This window comes from Lolium perenne, chromosome 2, assembly GCF_019359855.2.
Source record: "Lolium perenne isolate Kyuss_39 chromosome 2, Kyuss_2.0, whole genome shotgun sequence".
Lineage (NCBI taxonomy): Eukaryota > Viridiplantae > Streptophyta > Magnoliopsida > Poales > Poaceae > Lolium > Lolium perenne.
The window spans coordinates 10,653,931-10,675,782 of NC_067245.2; the positions used below are offsets into that span (position 1 = coordinate 10,653,931).

Consider the following 21,852-nt stretch of genomic DNA (forward strand, 5'->3'; position numbering starts at 1 on the left):
ATCTCAAAGCAACCTGCTTCTGGACGGTACAGATTACTTCCTTACCCATACCCACGTGTACAAAATCCGCACTCATAAACAAAACTATTTTATTTTTGGTATCAAAGTTTTTGGCAATGGTTGTAATTGCTACTCTCTCACCTCTGTCCAAATTCAAAACAGTTTAAAATCTGTTTTATTTCAAAAACAGGAATTAAGCAAAAGGAAGAAGAAAAGTGCTAACAGAATCCTATCCTAAACTGTACCTAACCCAGCCCAAACCAAACCTGAGTGTGAGTGTTAGCCTCCTCCTGTGGCTGTCCTACGTGAGGTGGAGCACGAGGAGAGACTGGGAATCTCCCTCCAAATCAATCCCCCAACCCTAGCTGCCTGCTTCCTCTTGCCCGCCGCCATCGTTGACTCTTCCATCCCCTCTTCCATGAAACGCTGCTTCAGAGAAAAACACCAGGGAGATTTCATATTGAGTTACAGAGTTTTGCCTGAGAAAGATCGCCGCCGCGCCGTCGTTCCTCGTCGTCGTTCGCCGTACTGAGCGCGGGGATGGAGCCCACGTGGCCTCATCTTCCTCCTCGCCGAGTTCACGAAGCCGGAGCAGCTCCAGGACGCCTTCTTCGACCACGTCTTTTTCCTGGAGCCGGCACGTCTGCTTCCTCTTCTTCATCTCCGTCGTCCCCGAGCTCGAGCGCCTCGCCATCTTCGTCCTGGGTGAGAACCTCCTCGCCTCCACCCTCTTCCCGTTCGTTCCGTAGCAGTAGTCGTCGCCATGGCCGTTGTCCTGACCCGGGCACGCCCCTTCAACAAGCGCACGCCCATGGTGTTGTCGCTGTTGCTGGGAGTCTCAGTTTTCAGTGTCAATATTCAGTTATCTCCAAATGCTGTTTACCTGTCTGCTCCGTGTAAATAAACCCGTAGCTGCATCACAGTTGTTGTTTCCTTGCACCTCTTCATGACAGTCCAGGATCATATTTCAGGAAAAACGATGGCAAACCTTTTCTCTTTTGTTTTTGTTTCAGTTCAGCACCTGTTGTTGTTCAGGACTTCTCAAAACTACATGCACCCAGATCATATCACTAACACGTTCTAGTTCCACTGGCTGGAACTAAAAGTTTTTGATGTTTGCTTCTAAAAACGTCCATACAAATCTATTTTCAACAAACGCAAGGCACCACTTTTTGTTTTGCAACCTTTGTCAACTCTTGTTGCTAGCTAATCTTTCACGTCTCAGCTAGCTAACGATCGACCTGCTTGTCTGCTTGGTTCAGCTAGCTGTACATCAACAACCAATCGATCCAGCTGCCTGCGTGCATGCTTAGCTGCTAACTATCCATCTAGTGCGTGTCTGTTCTTGGCGAGTCTCTGTTTTACTTCAGTTTCGTCAGGCAAATGCGCCACCTCCCAGATTCCCTTCTGTCTACCATGTTCCTTCTATATCAATAGCAAACATGTGTATTTTATATTTTCTAATCTGTTGTTCAAAATTAAAAGTGTTATATATAAAATCTTATCAGAAAAATGTGTAGAATCTAAATATGAAATCCATATGCTTAGTTTTCTTTTCGCATCATGTAGTGTCGTGTTAGTTTGCAACACACCTAATAATTAAACGCGGAGTATTTGAGAATTACCGGCTACGGTTCCTCGCTCCGATTAATATTGAAGTAGCTCACCCATGCCATGTGTTTCCATGCTAATCAATATTTAATATTGTCGGTAGAAATGCAACTCCAAACCTAATTTGCTTGACCGGGTTCCGACTTCGATTAATTTGGATAAGTTGCATCGCATCATCGTTGCCATGACATGCACATCATATCATGATCATGCCGATTCTTCTTTCGTAGTAGTAAGTGGTGCATCTGTTGTTTGTTGTAGCGCTTTGCTTCTTCCCGGATAGGATCACGAAGTGGTGATGTGAGATACGACGAGTTCTCCGACAAGTTCTTCTGCAGCTTTCCACAGGCGAGCCCTCTCTCTTCACCTATTTTACTCTCTCCCTCGCACTGCTATCCTTATGTTGCGATTCTTTATCGAGTCACGTGTCCTATTCCACTTGTTTACCATAATAATCCCATATGTATCATTCCTCGCCCATAGCCGTTGCTTGATGTTTGAGCCTTGCGAGTCGTAGGCGTGTTTAGGCTCTGATGTTTATCCAGATCTGTTATCGGGATATGTTGGGTTGTTGGGAGGTTATCACATGCTATATCAGTTGTTGGAGATACACACGCTTTACTTATTTGTTAACAACTAAAATTGTAAGCAGAGGCATCTGTGAGCCCCTTTGCGAAAGCATCGGAACTTTGACTTGCTAATGTCCCCTAGGACCCGAGTTCTTGTTATCTGTTCCGAGATTGAGCGCTCTACCCGTACGTGGGGGAGTGGGACCCCCATCACCCACTACCTTTCCTCGAGTCTGTTTATTGGGAGCCACAACCTTGGTTTTATTTGCTCATATGCACGATATGCACGATTTACTTCATGTTGCCTTCGGGTGTTTATATTCTGTACTGTACTCATATTGCGTGCCGACTTATCCTTGGCCGGTCGTTAGTGCCCGCCTTGGACGCCATCGCAACCTCTGGGTCTGTATCGGAGTACGGCCGAACTTCGTCACGGGTAGCTTAGTTGGGTGGCTCCCATTAAACTTTATCTTGCATTGGGAACGGTCTTGATGTGAGACTCCACCTGTAGCAAGTGGGTTCGAGCATGCGTATGGTTACATTTGGGCAACCCCTGCAGGGTGTACATCTTATCGATAAGCCGTGTCCGCGGTTATGGACGACTTGGAATTGTATAGCTTGATCATAGAACAACTTACACCTTATACTTGTTGTTAATAATCTGATAATAACTTGCGTAGTAATATAGCATTACTATAACGGCTACCTAATAAAACTTGTCCACCGTTGAGTGCCTTTTACATTGCCTCTTCGCAATTGTTGAAGGGGATATGTGTAATCGGCTGGGTTATGTTTGTGTAGTATTTATCTGTTACCTTATGCGCTCTCTTACCTTCTCTGATTAGACGGATGTTGTTCCGTGTCTCTATTGGTTATAGTTCTGCTGCCGCTAAACCTACCATATAGCCCCAGGCGATATATATTTATACTCGCCCGGCGAGCATAGCCATTTTCTAGTCTCGCTAAGTACGTGCCGGAGTTCGTTCATGTGTACTTACTCTCGCCTTTCCTTTTTCTCTTTTGCTTCCTCCCTTTTGTCGGCAACCGATGGCCCGACTTTGACAGGTACGAGATGACGACGTTAGCAAGGTTACCCTTCCGGCTTGGCCTGGGCAGGGTTATGGACACCACTGGTTATCTACAGGACTCTTAGTCCAATTTGTATCTTGTCCGTACTCGGACGCATTCGATCTTCTGTATGATTCGGATCTTTGTATTGTATTTTTGTATCTTGACTCGTTGGAGTCGTTGTTGTAATATATGTATCTTGTGGGCTCTATTGTAATCATGTTGTAATGTTACCGCTCGTGTTAATTCCTCTGGCATCACGTGTGTGATTCGTCGCACACGTCGTGTCGGAGGGCGTCTCTGGATCGATATCGTGCGAATTTCGGCGGGATCGCTGGAATCCTCATGGTACCGGTTTCGGGGCGTCACAGTGCATAATCAAAAATTCACATGTTCAGTGAGGACACAATCATCCCCAACACTTCTGGACATTACCCAAGGCTACTGAAATTTAATGGATCAAAGAAATCCACTCAAACACAGTAAAAGAGGTAATGCGAAATAAAAGGCAGAATCTGTTAAAACAGAACAGTCCGTAAAGACGAATTTTTTCAAGGCACTTAACATGCTCAGATGAAGAAGCTCAAATTGAATAAAAGATGCGTACATATCTGAGGATTACTCATGAATTTTTACAGAATTTTTAGATTCTCCTACAGAGAGAACAGCTCAAATTCGTGACAGCTAAAAATCTGTTTCTGCGCAGAAATCCAAATCTAGTGTCAACTCTCTATCAAAGACTTTACTTGGCACTACAATGCAATAAAGTAAAGATACAAAGGTATTGCTACAGTAGTAACAAGCACCTTGACTCAAATATAAAACAAAAATTGCAGAAATAAAATAATGGGTTGTCTCCCATAAGCGCTTTTCTTTAACACCTTTCAGCTAGACGCAGAAAGTGTAAATCAAGTAACATCAAGAGAAGAAGCATCAACATCATAATTTGTTCTAATAATAGAATCAAAAGGCAACTTCATTCTCTTTTTAGGGAAGTTTTCCATACCTTTCTTAAGAGGGAATTGATATTTAATATTTCCTTCTTTCATATCAATAATAGCACCAACATTTCGAACAAAGGGTCTTCCCAAAATAATAGGACAAGATGCATTGCATTCAATATCCAAAACAACAAAATCAACGGGGATAAGGTTATTGTTAACCTTAATGTGAACATTGTCAATTCTCCCCAAAGGTTTCTTTATAGAATTATGAGCAAGATTAACATCCAAATAACAATATATCAATGGTGGCAAGTCAAGCATATCATAAAGTTTCTTAGGCATAACAGAAATACTTGCACCAAGATCACATAAAGCATTACAATCAAAATCATTGACCTTCATTTTAATGATGGGCTCCCAACCATCTTCCAAGTTCCTAGGAATAGAAGCTTCAAGTTTTAATTTATCTTCTCTAGGTTTTATGAGAGCATTTGTAATATGCTTTGTAAAGGCCAAATGTATAGCACAAGCATTAGGACTTCTAGCAAGTTTTTGCAAGAACTTAATAACTTCAGAGATATGACAATTATCAAAATCAAAACCATTATGATCTAAAGCAATGGGATCATTGTCCCCAATACTCTGAAAAATTTCAGCACTTTTATCACTAACAGTTTCAGCAGTTTCAGGCAATTTTGCATGCTTTGTATTAGAAGTAGAAACATTGCCAACACAAATTATTTTACCATTGATAGTAGGAGGTTTAGCAATATGTGAAGCATCAACATTACTAGTGGTTGTAATAGTCCAAACTTTAGCTACCTTATTCTCTTTAGCAAATTTTTCTTCTCTTTCCCACCTAGCATGCAATTCAGCCATCATTCTAATATTGTCATTAGTTCGAACTTGGATAGAGTTTGCTGTAGCAAATGACTTAATATCTTTAGTTTCATTAGGCATAACTTTCAGTTTTAAAAGATCAACATCAGCAGCAAGACTATCAACCTTAGAAGCAAGAACATCAATTTTACCAAGATTTTCCTCAACAGATTTGTTGAAAGCAGTTTGTGTACTAATAAATTCTTTAAGCATGACTTCAAGACCAAAGGGTACACTCCTACTATTGTTGTAAGAATTACCATAGAAATTACGATAACCATTACTATTATTAGAAGGATATGGCCTATAGTTGTTACAAAAATTATTCCTATAAGCATTGCTGTTGAGATTATTATTTTTAATGAAGTTCACATCAACATGCTCTTCTTGAGCAACCAATGAAGCTAAAGGAACATTATTAGGATCAACATGAGTTCTACCATTAACAAGCATAGACATAATAACATCAATCTTATCACTCAAGGAGGAGGTTTCTTCAACAGAATTTACCTTCTTACCTTGAGGAGTCCTTTCAGTGTGCCATTCAGAGTAGTTGATCGGCATATCATCAAGAAGCTTTGTTGCAGCACCCAAAGTGATGTACATAAAAGTACCTCCAGCAACTGAATCCAATAGGTTCCTTGAAGAAAAATTTAATCCTGCATAAAAGGTTTGGATGATCATCCAAGTAGTTAGTCCATGGGTAGGGCAATTCTTTACCAAAGATTTCATTCTTTCCCATGCTTGCGCAACATTTCATTATCCAATTGCTTAAAATTCATAATGCTACTTCTCAAAGATATAATTTTAGCAGGAGGATAATATCTTCCAATGAAAGCATCTTTACATTTAGTCCATGAATCAATACTATTCTTAGGCAAAGATAGCAACCAATCTTTAGCTCTTCCTCTTAAGGAGAAAGGAAACAATTTCAGTTTTATAATGTCCCCATCTACATCCTTATACTTTTGCATTTCACAAAGTTCAACAAAATTATTAAGATGGGCAGCAGCATCATCAGTACTAACACCAGAAAATTGCTCTCTCATAACAAGGTTTAGTAAAGCAGGTTTAATTTCATAAAATTCTGCTGTAGTAGCAGGTGGAGCAATAGGAGTGCATATGAAATCATTATTATTGGTGCTAGTGAAGTCACACAACTTAGTGTTCTCAGGAGTATTCATTTTACCCATAATAAAAAAATAAGTAAAGCAAACCGAATTAAATAAAGTAAAACAAGTAACTAATTTTTTTGTGTTTTTGATATAAAGAAAGCAAACAAGACAGAAAATAAAATAAAGCAAGACAATAAACAAAGTAAAGAGATTGGATATGAGAGACTCCCCTTGCAGCGTGTCTTGATCCCCCCGGCAACGGCGCCAGAAAAGTTTTGCTACTTGCGCGTGACGGTTCTTGCAACGGCGCCAGGAAGTAGCTCCTTGTGACGGTAAAGCACACGTCCGTTGGGAACCCCAAGAGGAAGGTATGATGCATACAACAGCAAGTTTTCCCTCAGTATGAAACCAAGGTTTATCGAACCAGTAGGAGATGAAGGCCACGTGAAGGTTGTTGGTGAAGGAGTATAGTGCGGCGCAACACCAGGGATTCCGGCGCCAACGTGAAACCTACACAACACAATCAAGATACTTTGCCCCAACTTAACAGTGAGGTTTTCAATCTCACCAGCTTGCTGTAAACAAAGGATTAAACATATGGTGTGGAGAATGATGTTTGCTTGCAAAGAACAACAGAGAACAATGATTGCAGTAGGTTGTATTTCAGATGTAAAATAATGGACCGGGGTCCATAGTTCACTAGTGGTGTCTCTCCAATAAGATAAATAACATGTTGGGTGAACAAATTACAGTTGGGCAATTGACAAATAGAGAGGGCATAACAATGCACATACATATCATGATGACTACTATGAGATTTACTTAGGGCATTACGACAAAGAACATAGACCGCTATCCAGCATGCATCTATGCCTAAAAAGTCCACCATCGGGTTAGCATCCGCACCCCTTCCAGTATTGAGTTGCAAACAACAGACAATTGCATTAAGTACTGTGCGTAATGTAAACAACACAAATATCCTTAGACAAAGCATTGATGTTTTATCCCTAGTGGCAACATCACATCCACAACCTTAGAACTTTGTGTCACTGTCCCAGATTCAATGGAGGCATGAACCCACGATTGAGCATAAATACTCCCTCTTGGAGTTACAAGTATCAACTTGGCCAGAGCCTCTACTAGCAACGGAGAGCATGCAAGATCATAAACAACACTTATATCATAGATCGATAATCAACTTGACATAGTATTCCATATTCATCGGATCCCAACAAACACAACATGTAGCATTACAAATAGATGATCTTGATCATGATAGGCAGCTCACAAGATCTAAACATGATAGCACAATAGGAGAAGACAACCATCTAGCTACTGCTATGGACCCATAGTCCAAGGATGAACTACTCACACATCAGTCCGGAGGCGGGCATGGTGATGTAGAACCCTCCAGTGATGATTCCCCTCTCCGGCAGGGTGCCGGAGGCGATCTTTAGAATCCCCCGAGATGGGATTGGCGGCGACGGTGTCTCAGTAACTTTTCTCGTATCGTGGCTCTCGGTACTAGGGTTTTCGCGACGGAAGGATTATATAGGCGAAGGGGCAGAGTCGGGGGACGCCCGAGGGGCCCACCCCATATGGCGGCGCGGCCAGGGGTGGGGCCGCGCCCCCTATGGTGTGGCCGCCTCGTGGCCCCTCTTCGTCTCCTCTTCGGTGTTTTGGAAGGCTCCGTGGAAAATAAGACCGTGGGCTTTTGTTTCGTCCAATTCCGAGAATATTTCCTGTGTAGGATTTCTGAAACCAAAAACAGCAGAAAACAGGAACTGGCGCTTCGGCATCTTGTTAATAGGTTAGTGCCGGAAAATGCATAAAAATGATATAAAGTGTATATAAAACATGTGAGTATTGTCATAAAACTAGCATGGAACATACGAAATTATAGATACGTTCGAGACGTATCACTGGCTCATGGGACCCGCATGTCATCCTCTATGTGCTATAAAAGTTTATTTTCTTGGATTTTTTTTCACCCTCTGATTTTTGGCTATTTCCTTTTTCTTTTGATCCCCTGCCGCCTTGGAAACGTTGAGTAAGCTGCTGACTCATGGGACCCGCATGTCATCCTCTATGTACAATCAACTTTCTTTTTCTTTTGATCTCAAGCCGCATTTGAAACGTTGAGACCGCTGCTGCTAAATGGGACCCGCATGTCATCCTCTATTTACAATAAAGTTTCTTTTCTTGGATTATCTTTGGCTCCTGATATTTTGTCACTTGCCTTTTTATTTCGATCTCATGCCACCTTTGAAATGTTGAGTAAGTTGCTGGCTCATGGGTCTCGCATGTCATCCTCTATGAACAATAAAAGTTTCCTTTCTTGGAGTTATTTTTGACCCCTAATATCAGGCTATTTGCCTTTTTCTTTTGATCTCCTGCCCCCTTTGAAATGATGAGGACGTTGTTGGCAGGTCGGTCCCACATGTCATCCTCTATGAACAATAAAAGTTTCCTTTGATGGATTTATTTTGAACCCCTAATTAATTTCTGAATATTTCCTTTTTTTTTCTTTTGATCCCCTGCCGCCTTGGAATGGTTGAGGATGCTGCTGCCTCATGGGTCCGCATGTCATCCTCTCAGAACAGTAAATATTTCTTTTCTTGGATTTTGTTTACCAAATGATTTTGGGCTTATTTTTTCTTTCGATCTCCTGCCGCCTTTAAAACGTTGAGGACGCTGCTGGCTCACGGGTCCCCGATGTTAGCCTTCCCGTACAAGAAACATGTGATATCTTGATTATTTTGCAGACAATAAACAGTGTACTTCGCTCTAAGCTATTGCAAATGGATAAATTAAATCTTTATTTTTCATAAATAAACTTATATGTTGAATCTCCTTGTTTTTTGTTTTTGCGAAGCATAGGACTTTCCTGTTTTTTTGAGAAAAATCTGAACTTTCCTGTTTTGGAATGGGCTGAAATTGTACGAGTCAAAAGGCCCAGCAGGATAGTTCGAAGGCCCAGATGTCCAGATGCAGCCCAATTGAAATCTCTCTTTTCTTGGATTTTTTTCATCCCCTGATTTCTGGCTACTTCATTTTTCTTTTGTCCTGTGCCGCCATGGAACGTTGAGACCGCTGCTGCAAAATAGGACCCGCATGTCATCCTCTGTGTATAATAAAGTTTCTTTTCTTTTATTATTTTTGGCTCCTGATATTTAGTTACTTGCCTTTTTATTTCGATCTCATGCCGACTTTGAAACGTTGAGGAAGCTGCTGACTCATGGGTCCCGCATGTCATCCTCTATGAACAATAAAATTTTCCTTTGTTGGATTTATTTTTTACCCCTAATTTCTGGCTATTTGCCTTTTTCTTTTGATCCCCTGCCCCCTTTGAAACGATGACGACGCAGTGATGACCCACAAGTATAGGGGATCGCAACAGTATTCGCGGGAAGTAAAACCCAATTTATTGATTCGACACAAGGGGAGACAAAGAATACTTGAAAGCCTTAACAGCGGAGTTGTCAATTCAGCTGTACCTGGAAACAGACTTGCTCGCAAGAGTTTATCAAGAGTGTGATTTATAGCAAGAATAACAGTAGTGAAATAACAGCAGCAGAGTAACAGAGACAGCAGTAGTGATTTTAGTAAACAGCAGGATTAAAATACTGTAGGCACAGGGATGGATGAACGGGCGTTGCATGGATGAGAGAAACTCATGTAACAATCAAAGCAGGGCATTTGCAGATAATAATAAAACGGTGTCCAAGTACAAAGCAATCCATAGGCATGTGTTCCATATATAGTCGTACGTGCTCGCAATGAGAAACTTGCACAACATCTTTTGTCCTACCAGCCGGTGGCAGCCGGGCCTCTAGGGAATCTACTGGAAATTAAGGTACTCCTTTTAATAGAGCACCGGAGCAAAGCATTAACACTCCGTGAACACATGTGATCCTCACATCACCGCCATCCCCTCCGGTTGTCCCGATTTCTGTCACTTCGGGGCCTTTGGTTCCGAACAGCGACATGTGTATACAACTTGCAGGTAAGATCATAAAACAATGCATATCATGATGAAATAATAACATGTTCAGATCTGAGATCATGGCACTCGGGCCCTGGTGACAAGCATTAAGCATAACAAGTTGCAACAATATCATCAAAGTACCAATTACGGACACTAGCCACTATGCCCTAACAATCTTATGCTATTACATGACCAATCTCATCCAATCCCTACCATCCCCTTCAGCCTACAGTGGGGGAATTACTCACACATGGATGGGGGAAACATGGCTGGTCGATGGAGAGGCGTCGGTGGTGATGATGGCGATGATCTCCTCCAATTCCCCATCCCGGCGGAGTGCCAGAACGGAGTTTCTGGTCCCGGGATGGAGTTTCGCGATGTGGCGGCGTTCTGGAGGGTTTCTGGCGACTTCGACTTCACCCCGTGCGTTTTTAGGTCGAAGGCGTTAAGTAGTCCAAAGGAGGGCATCGGAGGCCGGCCGAGGGGGCCACACGCTAGGGCCGCGCGCCCCCCTCCTGGGCCGCGCCGCCCTAGTGTGTGGGGCCCTCGGGCCTCCACCTGGCTTGCCCTTCTGGCTCCGTCAGTCTTCTGGAAAAATAAGCCCTTTCGCATAAATTCCGAGGATTTTCCTGAAAGTTGGATTTCTGCACAAAAACGAGACACCAGAACAGTTCTGCTGAAAACAGCGTTAGTCCGTGTTAGTTGTATCCAAAATACACAAATTAGAGGCAAAACAATAGCAAAAGTGTTTGGGAAAGTAGATACGTTTTGGACGTATCATCTCCCCCTAAGCTTAGCTTATTGCTTGTCCTCAAGCAATTCAGTTAACAACTGACGCGATAAAAGAACTTTCACGAACACACTTGTTCATATGATGTAAATATTCTCATGCTATAGCTAACACTTAGGCGGTTCATAATAAGATACATGCAAATAAGATCATCTAATAGCTATGTCAATCATGGAAAAGTACCAACAATTAATAATAAGCATCATGAATCATGTCTATAAGCAGGATTGCAATGTTCATAAAAGGGTATGATAAAGTGGTATCTCGCTTGCCTGTATTTGAATAACAAAACATAAATGCTTAGGCACCTCTGAAGTTCGTAGAAAGACTAGAAATAGAGATTGTCAAAGATAAAAGCATCAAAGTTATACCACAATCAATCATATTTTCAGACAAGCATATTATACTAAGAATGACAGTCGGGCTCTCAAGAAAGTGCTCAAAGAAAGGATGGAGACACAACACAAAGGTAAAAGATTGACCCTTCGCAGAGGGAAGCAGGGATTAACATGCGCTAGAGCTTTTCATTTTTTAAAACAGGAGTAAAATTATTTTGAGAGGTTTTTGTTGTTGTCAACGAATGGTAATGGGTACACCAACTACCTCGCCAACCAGACTTTCAAGAGCGGCTCCCATGAAGGACGTTATCTCTACCAGCAAGGTAGATCATCCCTCTTCTCTTTTGTTTACACACGTATTTTAGTTTTATTATGGGTGACACTCTCCCTAACCTTTGCTTACACAAGCCATGGCTAACCGAATCCTCGGGTGCCTTCCATCAATCTCATACCATGGAGGAGTGTCTATTTGCAAAATTAAGTTGCTTACTGATGAATCAGAGCAAAACATGTGAAGAGAATTATTAATGAAGTTTGATTAATAGGGGCTGGGAACCCCGTTGCCAGCTCTTTTTGCAAAATTATTGGATAAGCGGATGTGCCACTAGTCCATTATGAAAGTCTGTCAAGAGTAAATGACAAGGTTGAAAGATAAACACCACATACTTCCTCATGAGCTATAAAACATTAACACAAATTGAGAAGCATTTTGAAGGTTTCAAAAGGTAGCGCATGAGAATTTACTTGGAATGGTTTGAAATGCCATGCATAGGTATTTATGGTGGACACTTTGGAACAACTTGGTTTTCAGGGGTTTGGAGGCACGAGCAGCGTTCCCGCTCAGTACAAGTGAAGGCTAGCAATAGACTGGGGAGCGACAATCAAGAGAGCAGTAACTGTCATAATCATGCTCGCGGCAAAATAAATTAACGGAGGCATAAAAGTGATACAAGAACTCTGAAGCAAATTAAATTATCGAGGCTTAGTTGACTTTTGTTCAGTCATATGCATGCGTGAGCATGTGCCAAGTCGATTCAAGTGAATTATTCAGAGGAGGATACCACAATGTCATATCTATTTATGAATAAAACAATGCAAGCAAATATTCATGACATGCTACTCATATTAATAAATTGGTGCTAATCATGAGAGATCATGAACTACTAGACTTTCTTTAAATGACATATACCTCACATGAACCAACTAAGCATGCTCACATGGATGAGTATATGTACAAAAATGAAAACAAATAGAGTTCATACCAGCCTCTCACCACAGTCAAATTGTCGTAGATCGTCATTATTGCCTTTCACTTGTGTAGCTTGAATAATATGGAATGAAAACCACGCTCCAGCCACCGAAGACCGTTGAACTCATAATGAACTTTACAAAATCAAAGAAGAACAACAAATATTTTTGGTGTTTTCGAATTGGAAACAAGAACAAAAGGAAACAAGCAAACAAAGTAAAATCTTTTTGGATTTTCTTATAGCAAACCAAAGATAGCAAATAAAGCAAACTAAAAGCAATAAACCAAAATAAGCAAATGGTGAAGAGAAACAACAGAAATATTTTTGGTCTTTTTGTGTTTTAGGAAAGAAACAAAGCAAAAACAAGAAAATGAAAACTAGAAGAGTCACATAAACACAAAGCAGCAGGAATTCGTCAAACTTGACAGCAGTACAGTAATCGATTTTTAAGAAATACTTTCGCTGCCCAAATCGAAAAGTGTTCAACTAATGAAAGTTAGATAACAACCTGGGGAACATGCACCAAAATTGGCTTCGCAAAATAACATCCTGGCTGTTTTTGAGAATTTTTATGGTAACAGTCCAGAATCTGTTTTCAGGCAGCACTTCCCCAAATATCATCTCCCTCTCATTAGAAAACCACTTTAAGAAGAAAACAAGTATATACAAGTATCCAGCAACCATAATATGCAAAGAATGAGTGGTGCCGGTATACCTCCCCCCAAGCTTAGGCTTTTGGCCTAAGTGGAGCTCAACCCCATGGCGCCCATGAAGTAGTACCTCCGTAGTACGACGAAGATGGGTCATATTCCGGGTATGTGCTGGAAGAAGCACCCGGATACGTGACGGTGTAGTCGTATGAGGGCTCGGCGTCCTCGGAGTCATGCTGCTGGTGGAAGCCTTGTATCTTCATTTTCTCATCCACCTCCTCCTTAGAGCGCGACCATGGTTTCCTGTCAACACTGAACAAATCTGGCTGTGGCAAAGGGATTTCCCTCTCATCCCCGTCAGCAAACAACATTCTATAGACCATATTATCTGAACTAGAGTCAGCTGTAATAAATTGATGGTTCTTCATAGCAGCAATATCAAGCCTTATAGGAGTTAATGGCACATCAGTAGGATCAAGAGGAAATTCTAGATGTGCTAAAATGCGTGATGCAATAATTCCTCCAAAAATAGGCCCCTTGCTAGACAAGCGGCGAGCAATAAGAGCACCAAGATGATAAGGTGTCTCTCCAGTGAGTGCAGCAATTAAGAAAGCAAGATGATAGCTAGAAATATTGCTAGTGTTCTCCCTACCAAGAATGCTAGTAGCAAGGTAATAAGCAAATACTTAATGGTGGGGAGTTGGATATTTCTTATCTTGCCACGCTGAATGGTGCGGCAATCATCATTGGTGATCTCTCGATAGAGCTCAAGCAAAGCCCTGGGATTGTCCTCGATCCTCTTTGTTGTACCTACAGCGGCAATACCCAATGCAGCACAAAAGTCTTTCAACTTCATAGTAATAACCTTACCATAGATCTTGAATGCAACTGTCGGGTGGAAGTGCTTGTTGTTGAATTTAAAGCTCTCCACAAATATTTTAGTGAGCATATAGTATTGCTCCCTTTCATCTTCCATATAGGTGGTTAAACCCGTCTTACCAACGAGGGTCAAGAAATCATCCAGCAACCCTGCATTACTGAAAAAGTTATAACACGGGAAAGATGAAGCGTTAGGGACTCCATTGTCCTCTTCGGGCTCGAAGCTTGGCGCGATGACATCCTCATTATAGGATTGCCTGAATCGAGTGGCGGTCCTAGAGGGCCTTCCAGTGCTTGTAGTCTCTCTCTCAAACACTTCTCCAAAGTTATAATTATCCATCTCCCTTTTCTGAAATTTTTCAACAATCATTATAAAATTTGATTTGGTGACATATAATTGAGGGAAACTACTATAGGAACTTGCTAGAGTACTAATCATGCATAAAAACTAGTTTTTGCAACTTAGAACAAGCATGCAAGCTCACTAAACATGTTACCTACAGCAGCAAAATATTCAAGATATACTCAGCCAAACAAAATTCTACTTCGATAATCGGAGGAGTCACATACCAAGGAGCAAATCTGGGCTGAGCAAAGAGATCGAAAAATCTGGGGTTCTTGAGCAGAAACGCGAGTGGGAGGAAACTGGTGCGAGCTTTTTCGGGAGAGAGAAGAGAATGGGAGGAAGAGATGAAGTGGTGGGGTAAAGGGGGGCCCACACGCCAGGGTGGCGCGCCCCCCTTGCTGGCCGCGCCAGCCTGTGGGATGCCACCCTGGGGTGCCCCACTGGTCATCCCCAGGTGCTCCTAGGTGCGTCTTCGAAAAATAGGACCAACGGTATAATTTTTGTGAATTTTTGAAAACTTTGAAAAATGCACATTTCTGGGTATTAATTTTATTATTACTGGGCAGGAAAATATTTTTTGAAATCTCTATACAACTAAGAACTTTGCAAAACAAAAGTGCTACAGCAAGTAGAACAAGTGGAGGAAGAAAGAGATGTTGTTTAACTCTTCTATGCATATAAAATGAATTTGTTAACAAGGTTGATCAAGTCTTAACACCAAATAAATTTTACATAACATATGAAGAAATAAACCTCAATTCAATCATGTTACCTTGTATTGAATTGATATGGATCCAATCATAAGATTTTGATATCCTTCTTTAGGCTCATATATAGGACAATCAATAGTCCCAACTTTGATAGTTCTCACATTAGAAATAGTATTAACTCCACATACTTTATCAATCCTCTTGGGGAAATAGACGGTACGTTCCTTATCATCAACATTGAAAGTAACCTTCCCTTTATTGCAATCAATAACAGCCCCTGCGGTGTTGAGAAAAGGTCTCCCAAGAATAATATACATATTATCATCTTCCGGCATTTCCAACACAACAAAATCAGTTAATATCAAGCAATTAGTAGTAACTTGAACAGGAACATCCTCACATATACCAACAGGAATAGCAGTAGATTTATCAGCCATTTGCAAAGATATATCAGTAGGTATCAACTTATCTAAATAAAGTCTCTTGTAAAGAGAAAAAGCTATAACACTAACACCGGCTCCCAAATCACATAGAGCAGTTCTAACATAATTATTCTTAATAGAACAAGGAATGGTCGGTATACCTGGATCGCCCAACTTCTTTGGAACTTTGCCATTGAAAGAGTAATTAGCAAGCATAGTGGAAATCTCCTCATTAGGAATTTTCCTTTTGTTAGTGACAATATCTTTCATATACTTGGAATAAGGAGGCAATTTAATAGCATCAGTCAAAGGGATTTGCAAGAATAAAGGTTTCATCCAATCGCAAAATTTATTATAGTGTTCTTCTTCCTTTGATTTTAGTTTCTTAGCAGGAAAAGGCATTTTCTTTTGAACCCACGGTTCCCTTTCATTACCATGTTTCTCAGCAATAAAATCTTCTTTAGTATACTTTTTATTTTTAGCATGCTTTTCAGGTTCATCTTCAACCTCTTCTTTATCAGAAGCATCATTCTTATCATTATCTTTATCATGTTCATTACCACTTTCAGTTTCAGCATCAGAAATAGAAATACTATTAGGATCATTAACAGGTTCAGAGGATTCTACAACATTTTTATGTTTCTTCTTCTTTTTCTTTGAAGGTGCACTAATTTCTTTAGTTCGTTAAGAATCTTGTTCAACTCTTTTAGGATGCCCTTCAGGATATAGAGGATCCTGAGTAGAAACACCGCCTCTAGTTGTTACTTGATACGTCTCAAACGTATCTATAATTTCTTATGTTCCATGCTACTTTTATGATGATACTCACATGTTTTATACACATTATATGTCATTATTATGCATTTTCCGGCACTAACCTATTAACGAGATGCCGAAGAGCCAGTTGCTGTTTTCTGCTGTTTTTGGTTTCAGAAATCCTAGTAAGGAAATATTCTCGGAATTGGACGAAATCAACGCCTAGGGTCCTATTTTTCCACGAAGCTTCCAGAAGACCGGGGAAGAGACGAAGTGGGGCCACGGGGTGGCCACACACCAGGGCGGCGCGGCCCAGGCCCTGGCCCTGGCCGCGCCGGCCTATGGTGTGGGGCCCCCGTGAGGCCCCCTGACCTACCCTTCCGCCTACTTAAGCCTTCGTCGATGATAGTTCCAGTACCGAGAGCCACGATACGGAAAACCTTCCAGAGACGCCGCCGCCGCCAATCCCATCTCGGGGGATTCAGGAGATCGCCTCCGGCACCTGCGCTGGAGAGGGGAATCATCTCCCGGAGGACTCTACACCGCCATGGTCGCCTCCGGATTGATGTGTGAGTAGTTCACCCCTGGACTATGGGTCCATAGCAGTAGCTAGATGGTCGTCTTCTCCTCATTGTGCTATCATTGTTGGATCTTGTGAGCTGCCTAACATGATCAAGATCATCTATCTGTAATGCTACATGTTGCGTTTGTTGGGATCTGATGAATAATTAATACTATGCTATGTTGATTATCAATCTATCTATATGTTGTTTATGATCTTGCATGCTCTCCATTGCTAGTAGAGGCTCTGGCCAAGTCATTGCTTGTAACTCCAAGAGGGAGTACTTATGCTCGATAGTGGGTTCATGCCTCCATTAAATCTGGGGGAGTGACAGCAATCTCTAAGGTTGTGGATGTGCTGTTGCCACTAGGGATAAAACATCAATTCTATATCTAAGGATGTATTTGTTGATTACATTAAGCACCATACTTAATACAATTGTCTGTTGTTTGCAACTTAATACTGGAAGAGGTTCGGATGATAACCTGAAGGTGGACTTTTTAGGCATAGATGCATGCTGGATAGCGGTCTATGTACTTTGTCGTAATGCCCAATTAAATCTCACACTACTCATCATAACATGTATGTGCATTGTTATGCTCTCTTTATTTGTCAATTGCCCAACTGTAATTTGTTCACCCAACATGCTATTTATCTTATGGGAGAGACACCTCTAGTGAACTGTGGACCCCGATCCATTCTTTTACATCGAATACAATTTACTGCAATACTTGTTCTACTGTTTTATGCAAACAATCATCTTCCACACTATACATCTAATCCTTTGTTACAGCAAGCCAGTGAGATTGACAACCTCACTGTCACGTTGGGGCAAAGTAATTTGGTTGTGTTGTGCAGGTTCCACGTTGGCGCCGGAATCCCTGGTGTTGCGCCGCACTACACTCCGCCGTCATCAACCTTCAACGTGCTTCTTGGCTCCTACTGGTTCGATAACCTTGGTTTCTTACTGAGGGAAAACTTGCTTCTATACGCATCACACCTTCCTCTTGGGGTTCCCAACGGACGTGTGCATACACGCTATCAAGCAATATTTTCTGGCGCCGTTGTCGGGGAGATCAAGACACGCTGCAAGGGGAGTCTCCACCTCCAATCTCTTTACTTTGTTTTTGTCTTGCTTTACTTTTATTTACTACTTTCTTTGCTGCACTAAAAAAAACACAAAAAAATTAGTTGCTAGTTTTACTTTATTTACTATCTTGTTTGCTATATTAAAAACACAAAAAAATTAGTTACTTGCATTTACTCTATCTAGTTTACTTTATTTACTATTGCTAAAATGAATACTCCTGAAAATACTAAGTTGTGTGACTTCACAAACACAAATAATAATGATTTCTTATGCACACCTATTGCTCCACCTGCTACTACAGCAGAATTCTTTGAAATTAAACCTGCTTTACTAAATATTGTTATGAGAGAGCAATTTTCTGGTGTTAGTTCTGATGATGCTGCTGCCCATCTTAATAATTTTGTTGAACTATGTGAAATGCAAAAGTATAAGGATATAGATGGTGACATTATAAAATTAAAATTGTTTCCTTTCTCATTAAGAGGAAGAGCTAAAGATTGGTTGCTATCTTTACCTAAGAATAGTATTGATTCATGGACTAAATGTAAGGATGCTTTCATTGGTAGATATTATCCTCCTGCTAAAATTATATCTTTGAGAAGTAGCATAATGAATTTTAAGCAATTAGATACTGAGCATGTTGCACAAGCATGGGAAAGAATGAAGTCTTTGGTTAAAAATTGCCCAACCCATGGACTGACTACTTGGATGATCATCCAAACCTTTTATGCAGGATTGAATTTTTCTTCACGGAACCTATTGGATTCAGCTGCTGGAGGTACCTTTATGTCCATCACTTTGGGGGCGGCAACAAAGCTTCTTGATGATATGATGATTAATTACTCTGAATGGCACATGGAAAGAGCTCCACAAGGTAAGAAGGTAAATTCTGTTGAAGAAACCTCTTCCTTGAGTGATAAGATTGATGCTATTATGTCTATGGTTGTGAATGGTAGGACTAATGTTGATCCTAATAATGTTCCGTTAGCTTCATTGGTTGCTCAAGAAGAACATGTTGATGTGAACTTCATTAAAAATAATAATTTCAACAACAATGCTTATCGGAACAATTCTAGTAACAACTATAGGCCATATCCTTATAATAATGGTAACGGTTATGGTAATTCTTATGGGAATTCTTACAACAATAATAGGAATACACCCCCTGTACTTGAAGCCATACTTAAAGAATTTATTAGTACACAAACTGCTTTTAACAAATCTGTTCAAGAAAAGCTTGGGAAAATTGATATACTTGCTTCTAAAGTTGATAGTCTTACTGCTGATGTTGATCTTTTGAAATTGAAAGTTATGCCTAATATGGATAATGAAAATAAAATTGTTACTACAGCAAATGCCATTCAAGTTAGAATTAATGAGAATATAAGATTAATGGCTGAATTGCATGCTAGGTGGGAAAGAGAAGAAAATGAAAAACTACCTAAAGAGAATAATGTAGCTAAAGTTTGGACTATTACCACCACTAGTAATGCTAATGCTCCACATGTTGCTGCACCTCCTACTATCAATGGTAAAATAATTGGTGTTGGCAATGTTTCTACTCCTAATGCAAAGCGAGCAAAACTGCTCAAATGCTAAAATCATTAAATCGCCTGTGATAAAACTGCTGAAATTTTTTCCAACATTGGGGACAATGATCCCATTGCTTTAGATAATAATGGTTTAGATTTTGATGATTGCCACATATCTGAAGTTATAAAGTTCTTACAAAAACTTGCTAAGAGTCCTAATGCTAGTGCTATAAATTTGGCCTTTACAAAACATATTACAAATGCTCTCATAAAAGCTAGAGAAGAGAAACTAAAACTTGAAACTTCTATTCCTAGGAAGTTAGAAGATGGTTGGGAGCCCATCATTAAGATGAGGGTCAGTGATTTTAATTGTAATTCTTTGTGTGATCTTGGTGCAAGTATTTCTGTTATGCCTAAGAAAATTTATGATATGCTTGACTTACCACCATTGAAAAATTGTTAGTTGGATGTTAATCTTGCTGATAATGCTATAAAGAAACCTTTGGGGAGGATTGATAATGTTCGTATTGTGGTTAACAATAACCTTGTCCCCGTTGATTTTGTTGTCTTGGATATTGAATGCAATGCATCTTGTCCCATCATATTGGGAAGACCTTTTCTTCGAACTGTTGGTGCTACCATTGATATGAAGGAAGGTAATATAAAATATCAATTTCCTCTCAAGAAAGGTATGGAACACTTCCCTAGAAAGAGAATGAAGTTACCTTTTGATTCTATCATTAGAACAAATTATGATGTTGATGCTTCATCTCTTGATTACACTTGATATACACTTTCTGCGCCTAGCTGAAAGGCGTTAAAGAAAAGCGCTTATGGGAGACAACCCATTATTTTACTACAGTACTTTTGTTTTATATTTGAGTCTTGGAAGTTGTTACTACTGTAGCAACCTCTCCTTATCTTAGTTTTATTGCATTGTTGTGCCAAGTAAAGTCTCTAATCGAAGGATGATACTAGATTTGGATTACTGCGCAGAAACAGATTTTCTTGCTGTCACGAATTTGGGTTGAATTCTCTGTAGGTAACTCAGAAAATTATGCCAATTTACGTGCGTGATCCTCAGATATGTACGCAACTTTCATTAGTTTTGAGTTTTCTCATTTGAGCAAGTCTAGTGCCTCTAAAAAATACGTCTTTACGTACTGTTCTGTTTTGACAAATTCTGCCTTTTATTTCACATTGCATGTTTTGCTATGTTAGATGGATTTCTTTGTTCCATTAACTTTCAGTAGCTTTGTGCAATGTCCAGAAGTGTTAAGAATGATTGTGTCACCTGTGAACATGTGAAATTTTTGGTTATGCACTAACCCTCTAATGAGTTTGTTTTAAGTTTGGTGTGAAGGAAGTTTTAAGGGTCAAGAGAGGAGGATGATACAATATGATCAAGGAGAGTGAAAGCTCTAAGCTTGGGGATGCCCCGGTGGTTCACCCCTGCATATTTCAAGAAGACTCAAGCGTCTAAGCTTGGGGATGCCCAAGGCATCCCCTTCTTCATCGACAACATTATCAGGTTCCTCTAGTGAAACTATATTTTTATTCCATCACATCTTATGTGCTTTACTTGAAGCGTCTGTTTGTTTTTGTTTTTTGTTTTGTTTGAATAAAGTTGGATCCTAGCATTCATTGTGTGGGAGAGAGACACGCTCCGCTGTTGCATATGGACAAATATGTCCTTAGCTTTACTCATAATATTCATGGCGAAGGTTGAACTGCTTCATTACATTGTTATATGGTTGGAAACGGGAAATGCTACATGTGGTAATTGGTATAATATCATGAATAATGTGATGCTTGGAAATTTTTGTGCTCATGTTTAAGCTCTTGCATCATGTACTTTGCACCTACACTAGTAGGAAAACCCTTATAGGCGGAGCTTATTTCTGTGGCGCACCACTAAAAATGCGCCACAGAATATTATTTTGTGGCGCACCATTCTGGGTGCGCCACAGAAATAGCTTAATTTTGTGGCGCACGCTTGGGTAGTGCGCCACAGAAACTATGTGGGGCCCACATCCTGCCACCACCATTTATTACTGTAGGTATTTCTGTGGCGCACATGTCGTGCTGCGCCACAGAAATAACTTTTTCTGTGGCGCACTGGCTTTGGTGCGCCACAGAAGTAGTTGATTCTGTGGCGCACCTTCTCCGGTGCGCCACAGAATTAAGGGACTTATATCATCTCGCCCGTGCCCTCCCCCGCCTGTTCACCTCTCCTCCCGAGCCCCTCCCTCTCCCCTCTCCCCTCTCCTCTCGTGGTCGCTTTGGATCCGCCACCGCCGCCTTCCTCCGTGGTCGCCTGGAGGATTCCTCCCCTCTCCCCTCTCCCCTCTCC

At 40.8% G+C, this 21,852-nt stretch overlaps 1 long non-coding RNA gene across 1 annotated transcript; it reads left to right on the top strand.

The window, feature by feature from the left end:
- Positions 1-307: 307 nt before the first annotated feature.
- On the top strand, positions 308-3,481 carry LOC127331140 (uncharacterized). Its single transcript, XR_007869631.2, has 3 exons — positions 308-705; positions 1,873-1,959; positions 3,246-3,481. It is a non-coding gene; the product is annotated as an uncharacterized lncRNA (long non-coding RNA).
- Positions 3,482-21,852: the final 18,371 nt, after the last annotated feature.